This window comes from Bufo gargarizans, chromosome 1, assembly GCF_014858855.1.
Source record: "Bufo gargarizans isolate SCDJY-AF-19 chromosome 1, ASM1485885v1, whole genome shotgun sequence".
Lineage (NCBI taxonomy): Eukaryota > Metazoa > Chordata > Amphibia > Anura > Bufonidae > Bufo > Bufo gargarizans.
Genome location: NC_058080.1, coordinates 79,439,007 through 79,447,258, shown reverse-complemented (window position 1 = coordinate 79,447,258; position 8,252 = coordinate 79,439,007).

Sequence of the window (8,252 nt, the reverse complement as noted above, 5' to 3'; positions counted from 1 at the left end):
TTATTACTTTACATTTCCTATATGTCTACTTCATGTTTGGATCATTTTAAATTTTTTTTTTTTTGGGGGGGACATTAGAAAGCTTAGAAGTTTAGAAGCAAATCTTAAAATTTTTACGAAAATTTCCAATACCCAATTTTTTACCGACCAGTTCAGTTATGAAGTCACTTTGTGGGGCTTACATATTTGAAACCATCCATAAATCACCCCATTTTAGAAACTACACCCCTCAAGGTGTCCCACGAGAATTAACCCTTTCATGACCAAGGGTCATTGATGCCCCAGTGTCCAGGTCAAAATTTACAAATCTGACATGCGTCACTTTATGTGGTAATAGCTTTGGAACACTTTTACTTATCCACGCCATTCTGAGATTGTTTTCTCGTGACACATTGTACTTCATGATAGTCATATATTTGAGTCAATATATTTCACCTTTATTTATGAAAAAATCCCAAATTTACCCAAAATTTTTAATAATTCACAATTTTCCAAATTTCAATTTCTCTGCTTCTAAAACAGAAAGTCATACCTAATAAAATATTTATTACTTAACATTCCCCATATGTCTACTTTATGTTGGCATCATTTTGGAAATGTCATTTAAATTTTTTAGGACGTTAGAAGGCTTAGAAGTTTAGAAGCAATTCTTACAATTTTTAAGAAAATTTCCAAAACCCACTTTTTAAGGACCAGTTCAGGTCTGAAGTCACTTTGTGGGGCTTACAAAGTGGATACCCCTATAAATGACCGCATTGTAGAAACTACACCCCTCAAGTTACTCAAAACTGATTTTACAAACTTTGTTAACCCTTTAGGCGTTCCACAAGAATTAAAGGAAAATGGAGATGAAATTTCAAAATTTCACTTTTTTGTCAGATTTTCCATTTTATAATTTTTTTTTCTTTAACACATTGAGGGTTAACAGCCAAACAAAACTCAATATTTATTACCCTGATTCCGCGGTCTACATAAACACCCCACATGTGGTTGTAAACTGCTGTACGGGCACACGGCAGGGCGCAGAAGGAAAGGAATGCCATACGGTTTTTGGAAGGCAGATTGTGCTGGATTGGTTTTCTGAACTCCATATGTTTTTTATTTTTCTGCCGATCGTCTTGTGCAGGGGCTCATTTTTTGTAGAAAGTGTTGAGGTTTTTATTGGTACAATTTTTGGGTACATAGGATTTTTTGATCATTTATTATTACACTTTATGGGGCAAGGTGACCCAATAACTGGCTGTTTTGGAACAGTTTTAATTTATTTATTTTTACAGCGTTCATCTGAGGACTTTTTCTTATTTATTTAAGTTTTACACAATAATAGCATTTCTGAAACCAAAAAAATGATGTTTTAGTGTCTCTATAGTCTGAGAGCCATAGCCAGGGTACATCATGGATGAAATTAAATGAATACTCCATGGATGAGTAGGAGATTTTAAAACGTTTCTGCATATACAGGCCAGCTTTTTCAGGGCCGGTTTCGCAGTGGTAAATGGTGGCTTTCCTTATCCCCCTTTTGTAACACACCCTGCAATCTTTTTTGGGTCCTTCCCTTCCTTGCTGTCTGGGGGACTTGAAAATGTTGCCCTGGTACAACACGGGCACCATGACCTCCTGAAGTACTGGGACCCTCCTCGGCCTAGCTTTGAAAAATTAGGGCCTTGATAACCACCTCATGGAACTGAAGGAAAGTTCCTGTGTGGCCTGCAGATTGAAATAGCACATACACATTGCACATTGCCATCTGGACAATGTGTACAGGCCAGCTTTTTACACCACATTTTAGTTTTTTGTGTGGCACTGTAGGGCTTCAAAAGTTGATCTGAAAGATCCACCCTTCCCATATCCCTTCTGTAGTCCAGGATACAAACTGGTTTGGGGGTAGTGGTTGTGATACCTCGTACAGGAGCAGGGGAGCAGGGGAGCAGGGGAGCTGGTGTTAGTATGAATGGTGGTCAGTACAAGGACTTCCTTCTTGTCCTTGTATTTAACCACCAGCATGTTCTCATGGAAGAGAGCCCTGCTTTCACCCATTTTCAGTGGTTGCCCTACCAGGGATCTAGGGAGGCCTCTCTGATTTTTGCACACTGTGCCGCAAGCCACAGTACCTCTGGCAGTTAGGGACATGAATAGGGGTATGCTAGTATAATCGTTATCCACATAGAGGTGGTAACTCTTATCCAGCAGTGGGTGCAGTCCCACACGATTTTCCCACTAACTTCTAGGATGGGGGGGTCATTCTGGGGGTTCTATCCAGGAATCTTTCCCTTTATAAATGCGGAACTTGTGGGTGTACCCGGAGCTACTCTCACAAAGTTTGTATAGCTTTATGCTATACCTTGCCCATTTGCTAGGCAGGTACTGGCGGAAATTAATCCTCCCTTTGAAAAGTAATAGGGACTCATCCTCACAGAAATTTTTATTTGGGTTGTGCACCTCAGCAAACCTGGTGCTGAAGTGGTCAATGACAGGCCTAACCTTGAACAGTCGGTCAAATGTCGGGTTGTTTTGGGGTGGGCACTGTGCATTGCCGTGGTAGTGTAGGAATTTCCGAATTGACTCAAATAGTTTCCGGGTGACGGTCTGACTGTAAATTGGAGTCTGGTAGAATATGTCCGAACTCCAATATTGCCTAACGTTTGGCTTCTTTACAACGCCCATATGCAGCACGAGTCCCCAAAACTTTATCATCTCTGCTGCACTTACTGGGGTCCAACCTAGGGGTCTAGCGTATGGCGATGTAGGGTTCTGATCAATAAATTGTTGGGCGTATAAATTGGTTTGGGCCACCATTACATTTACAAAATCTCATGAGAAGAAGATTTTGATAAAATCTAGTTCAGTGAAGCCCGCACAATCTATCTGTATTCTGGAGCTGCCCACAAAATCCGGAATTTGGGGCTGATAATCGTCAGGGGGTGGGGTCCATAAGGGTTCACTCTGGAGGGCTGCCTCTGCTGCTACCCTGGGGTGCCTTCTAGAGGGTCCCTCATGAGCGGAGGATGATGAGGAGGAGGGTGTAGAGGAAAGTGGCATCCTCTTCTCCCTCACTGGCAGACTCCGTATCGCAGGCAAGCATGGCGTATGCCTCTTCAGCTGAGTATAGTTGTTGGGTTGGACGGGCCATTTTTATTTTAGTGGGGTGTGACGTGTGAAATGTGTAAACCTTTATTTATTTATTTATTGTGAGGGGGGTGTATGTAGTGTTTTCACATGTGAAGGGGCTTGTAATAAATTTGAAATTCAATTTGGAAGAAAAAAAGGAGAAGAAAAATTTGTTTAAAAAAAGTCTATTCTGTAAGAAATATAACCTTTTCTGCGAAAAAAAATGCACAATAAAAAACTTGCAGTGCAAACTGAGCAGACACGATCAGTAATGGACACTACTGATTGGTGCTTAGTAGTTGCAAAATGCACGTACGCAGATGGTGAGTTCGTGCAAAATTCTCAACTGACATTTATATATATCTAACTACCACTAACTGCAGGTCTTTTTTCACACAAAAAACTGTAAAAAAAAGCCTAAAAAATGTGCCGATGTAAATGAGCACACTACTGATTCGTGCTCAGTAGGTTTGATATATGCAAATGAGCCTCTAGGAGCAATGGGGGTGTTACCGTTACACCTAGAGGCTCTGCTCTCTGCCACGCCCTGTGCACTTTGATTGACAGGGTCAGGCAGTGAAAATGTGATCACAGCTGCCTCTGTCAATCAAAGTGCAGAGGGCGTGGCAGAGAGCAGAGCGTCCAGGGTTATCGGCTCCACCCCTGTTGCTCCTAGAGGCTCATTTGCATATATTAAACCATCATTTTTCTCAGTAATACAGGCACATATGAACATGGGACCAACACAGATGTCTGCAACTGCCAGGTGCACATGTAACAGGTCAGCCAGTGTCCTAGGTACAAATCTGCTAACAGATGATCTTTTATTTTTTATTTTTTTATTATTATCTTTATTAATATATCAAAACAGATTACACAAAAAAAGAATTTTGAGTAAACACTCAGCATAGTTAATAACTTTTTTCCCCTTATCCCTATTCCCCCAACCCAGCCCCTCACTCCCCCCTGCCCCAACCCTGTGATGCATCCACCCTCCCCTCCCCCCCGACCCTCCCTCAAAAAAGAAAGGGGCAAGAGACAGGGGGAGAGGGAGAGAAAAATAAATAAATAAATAAAAAATATAAAATATTACAATCAATCAGATCTTCCAACCGTCCCATATCTTAATCCACTTCTCTTCCACATCTCTCTGCCTATACAGAATCTGTTCATAGTTTTTTACCTTATTTACTAAGTTTATCCAGGTATTTAATTCTGGGATATGCCGAGCAAACCAGGTGCTCGGCACAGGTGATCTTTAAAGGGAACTTGTCAGATTAAAAATGCAGTGTAAGCTGCAGGCGGCATGTTATAGAGCAGGAGGAGCAGTCTGATTGATATATAATTCTATAGGAAAAGGTTTAGGGGGTTATTTATCAAACTGGTGTAAAGTAGAACTGGCTTAGTTGTCCATAGCAACCAATCAGATTCCTCCTTTCATTTTCCAAAGGAGCTGTCCAAAATGAAAAGTGGAATCTGATTGGTTGCTATGGGTAATTAAGCCACCAGGCGCTGCTCCCCGCCTCTCCCATTGAAGTGAATGGGAGAGCACCGCGCATGCGCGGACACCGCTCCTATTCATTTCTATGGGGCCGACAGAAATAGCCGAGACAGCACTATTTTCGGCAGCTCCATAGAAATGAATGGAGGGCGGCTGCGCATGCGCAGTGCGCCCTCCTCAAACCCGGGGTCCTCCAGCCATAACTCTCCCTGGCTCCGTTTTTCTTCTTCTTGTAGGTGCGGGTCCCAGAGGTGGGACCTGCACCTATCAGACAATGGGGACTGTAACGGACTGTTTCAGCAGACAAGGGGTTTAAATCCATTTAGGCGATATGCCCCTTTCTGAGAGACAGGCACAGCTACTGCAGAACACCAAACTCCCGAACTGGATACAAAATAGCACTCCAAACTGGAACCTCGCGAATAGCTGCTAGCAGATGAACAGGAAAAGCATACAATCAGCTTACACTCCTGGCAATCAGTCTCCAACAGCATACAGGGAATCCCCCCAATAACGAGACAAGGCTCCATTTTGAGGGTCAAGCAGTGGTCTGTGAGTTAAAATGGCCGCTATCTATTGTTCTCACCATGTGTTTCATCCATTGTCCTCACCATGGGAATAATAAAATCCAAGCAAGTAAGGCAAATGATGCAATCCAGGGACAGAAGGCTCAGTCCCAAGTGCCTTAAGACCCAATAACTTAAGGGACCATAATCCCAGGGCAGGAGGCTGGCAAACAGCCCCCTCCAAAACACTGTGGCGAGGTTGGTTTCGCCACACATCTCCCCCTCCCAGGGAAGACTAACCAGATACCTGACCTTACGGTCAGTACCTGAGTTAGTCTGGCAGCCCACCCACAACCAAATACTGGACCTGTTGAATTTAGTAGCCTGTCTCTGTCCAGTGAATCCACCAAGGTTATATTGGTAGCTGGTACTCCCGGTCTCTGAGTTGCTCCCTGGCTTGGAGTGGAGGTTGCTTTGTGGGCAGGTATCAGCGGTACTCTGCCCTGGTGCCAGCGTTACCATGGAAGAAGCCGGGTTGGAGCCTGGTTGTTGGAGGGGGAGACCGACTGTCTCTGCTCCCAATACAGTGTCCTGCTGCTGGGGAAAGGAGACTGGGCTCTCTATTCCCTGCTGGACACTCTGCCGCTGGGGGACAGGACTGACTGTCTCTGCCCCCTGTAACTCTGCCTGCCGCTGGGGAATGGAGACTGGGCTCCCAATTCCCAAAAAATCATGCTGCTGCTGGGGGGCAGGAACAACTACCTCTGCCCCCTGTAACTCAGCCTGCCGCTAGGGAGGGAGGATGCTGCTCTCCTCTCCCTGCATTTCACACTGCCTTCCCGGCATATCACTCTGCTGCTGGGGGGCAGGAACAACTACCTCTGCCCCCTGTAACTCAGCCTGCCGCTGGGGAGGGAGGACGCTGCTCTCCTCTCCCTGAACTTCACACTGCCGCTGGGCAGTGGCGTCTCTAGCTTTCAAATTTTGGGGGGGCACACTGGGGGCCAGGACAAAAGTAGGGGGGGCAGCTATAACAACGATACATTTACACAAGTACACTTAGAAATGCTGCGATACTTTACCCAATACCTAAAACCGCAACAGGGAAGAAAAGTCCAGCTGTCTGTGGATGACACTGCTATGGGGGGGAACTGTGGATGCCACATACCGTGTAATGTATAGCATCTTATGCTATATGTGTCATCCACAGATCCACCCCATGACAGTGTCATCCCCATTTCCCCCTCCATAACAGTGTCATCCACAGATCCCCCTCCCTATAACAGTGTCATCCACAGATCCCCCTCCCCGCCACTCACAGGAGTGTACATTTGACATTTCTAAACCGTAATCCATATCCTGCAGTAACTTTAACTTTAAATCAGGATTAAGCGGCCGCTCATCTCTACTAGTACCTTAACCTTACACCACTCGGCTAGCTTCGGAAACAGGGCCAGGCTACAGCCTACAGGTACTGCCTGTTAGTTCTTATCGAGCGAGTGCTGATTTCTGCAGGTCAGAGGATACGGATTACAGTTTAGAAGAAATGTACACTCCTGTGAGCGTTCCAGACCAGTGGCGGATCAGAGCCTGGTCTCGGGAGGGGCACTTCCAGATTATTTTCTGTCCACCGCCACAGAACAAGGGTGTTTATAGAACAGACTGCACAGTGTACCGGTATACTATATATTGTGGGGCACAGCGTGGCGGTATACTGTATATTGTGGGGCACAGTGTAGGCTATATGTGTATAACAAACATATTTGACATGAAGACTTACAGTTACTTGGCTTGGCCCTTGGGGGTCTCGGACGCCACTTCCACACTTTGGCCGGGGGCTCGGCGGAGCTGATGTGTTTTATCCTAATGAGAAAGATTTCATAATAAGGATTTGGAGAAGAGGCAGAGGAATAGCAGAGCAGGGAGAGGCTGGTGCTGCTACTAGGGGTCATACCATGTGGGAGTAATAAAGCCCACCATAATGCCCCCCGGTAGTAATAATTCTCCTTATAATGTGACAATGCAAAAAATACCCCCTTATGCCCCCAGTTGAGCTAATGTCCCCCATAATGTGCCAGTATAAAATACCCCTATATAGTGCCCCCAGTAAATGCCCCATAGTGCTCCTCTCCCCCTTCCTCCTAGTGCCCCCATAATGTACCAGTATAAAATGCCCCAGTAGATGCCCTCAATGTCCCCCATAATTTTGCAAGTATAAATTACCCCTTCTTAGTGCCCCCGTAGATGACTCCACGTGCCAGTAATAACCCCCCATTACGTGCCAGTAATAAGACCCACATTACGTGCCAGTAATAAGCCCCCCATCATGTGCCAGTAATAAGCCCTCCATCATGTGCCAGTATTAGGTCCCCCCATCATGTGCCAGTATTAGGTCCCCCCCATCATGTGCCAGTATTAGGTCCCCCCCATCATGTGCCAGTATTAAGGCCCCCCATCATGTGCCATTATTAAGTAAGTACCCCCCCTTCATGTGCCATTATTAAGTAAGTCCCCCCCAATGTGCCATCATTAAGTAAGTCCCCCCCAATGTGCCATTATTAAGTAAGCCCCCCCATCATGTGCCATTATTAGGTAAAGTCCCCCCCCCCCCCAAGTATCACTATTGTAAAAAAAAAAAAAAAAAATTATACTTACCTCAGTGTCAGCGATGCGATGCAGGCCTCTTCTGGCCTGTGTCCCACGCTGTATGGCTCAGGCGGCGCGAATGACGTCATCGCGCGCCTGCGCCGGCCTCTGATAGGCTGCCGGTCTAGTGCCTGCAGCCTATCAGAGCAAGGGGAAGGGACACGCCTCTCCCTCCCCTGCACCGCCGCTTAGTGATGGGAAGTTCGGATCTTTTAGGTGAATCGGTTCATTTGAATCAGCTCATTCAAATGAACCAATTCATGAATCGGATATTCGGTTCACTTGGTGAGTCAGACTGCTGAGCTGACTCGCAAGTGAACCGAAGACTCTAGGTGCCGGTGCGCATGCGCAGATGCTGATACATTCGATTCACTCACTACTTGCTGCGCTGCTGACTCAGTGCAGTCGGCTCGTCTTCTTCAGCTCTCTCTGAACTCTGATTACTAGTATTGAGTGATTTATTATAGTAAAGGGAAGCTGAGGCTGACGCC